This window comes from Acyrthosiphon pisum, chromosome X (assembly GCF_005508785.2).
Source record: "Acyrthosiphon pisum isolate AL4f chromosome X, pea_aphid_22Mar2018_4r6ur, whole genome shotgun sequence".
In the NCBI taxonomy this organism is placed as follows: domain Eukaryota; kingdom Metazoa; phylum Arthropoda; class Insecta; order Hemiptera; family Aphididae; genus Acyrthosiphon; species Acyrthosiphon pisum.
The window spans coordinates 85,951,569-85,952,702 of record NC_042493.1 but is presented as its reverse complement, the minus strand read 5'-3'; positions in this window follow the sequence as shown (position 1 = coordinate 85,952,702).

Genomic DNA, 1,134 nt, shown 5'->3' with positions numbered 1-1,134 from the left:
GTGAATTACACGTAACCTGTGGCCTACGTGCTTGTAAAGGGGGGGACAGGGGAAATAATATATAATACGACTTTTGACGTGGCTGCATGGTTGTTGTGGCTGGAGCAATTGTTGGCCGCCGCCCGGGCCCTCCTTCTCGAACTTAGCCCATCATGGTAAGTAGGTGCCGGTGTCTAATAATGATGATGGCGATCGGCGTGTGTATAGTCAGATCGGGTGATGAACAAACAATTGGTTGGCCGCGTGGTCTGTGCGTCGTCGTTGGTTGGAGCAAGTGGACCGTCGTGGACCAGGCAGGCGTAGAGCCGTGAGAAAAGAGAATGAATCGTGTTGAGCGGAGACCCGGCGACAGCGGTGGCCTGTTGCCGGCGGCGGAGCTTTTTGTTGTTGGTGGGGCAGTGTCGTCTTATTGCGGGATTGTTACAATCATGGCTAAATAACTAGGTATGATCACATAATCACCAAATTTGGTTCAATGAGCGCATTCATGGAAAAAACAGCTAATTTATCATTCTTTCCATTGAATTATGACGTCAACCGGCAGTAAACTTTTAAGGCACTGCCAGCCGTTTTGGCGGGTCGGTCTCCGTTTAAAACAAGTGTCACAGGACCACAGGCGCAAATAACGTTTGGGATTTGGGGGGGGGGGAAGTCTTACTTTGATAATATTGAACAAGCTTAAAACTAAATGTAGGAAATGTTTGGGGGGCTATGGACATTTTTGGGAGGGCTTAGCCCCTAAATCCCCCCTATTTGCGCCTATGCATATGACATATTCACATCATAATATCGACAGTGTGTTCCTTGACTTAATATTAGCTTAATAGGTTGCTCATATTGTATTATTATGCATCTAATTTTATATATATGTATTAGGGTGACAATCGAATACATGGAAAAAAAAAAATTTTAATATTTCTTTTTTCCCACCCACCTTAAATGTTTATTTTGATATAATATATACTTTGTGAAAGTTATATTTCATTCGGTTGATATTTAGAGGTCGCGCAACACTTTTATTTTCCGAAGCTATTAATAGCATGGATATCGCAATTTCGCTCGCGTTATCGACGGTTACTCGCCGATTACACATCATTCGTAGTACACCGGTTCACACGTTAACATTGTTATAGT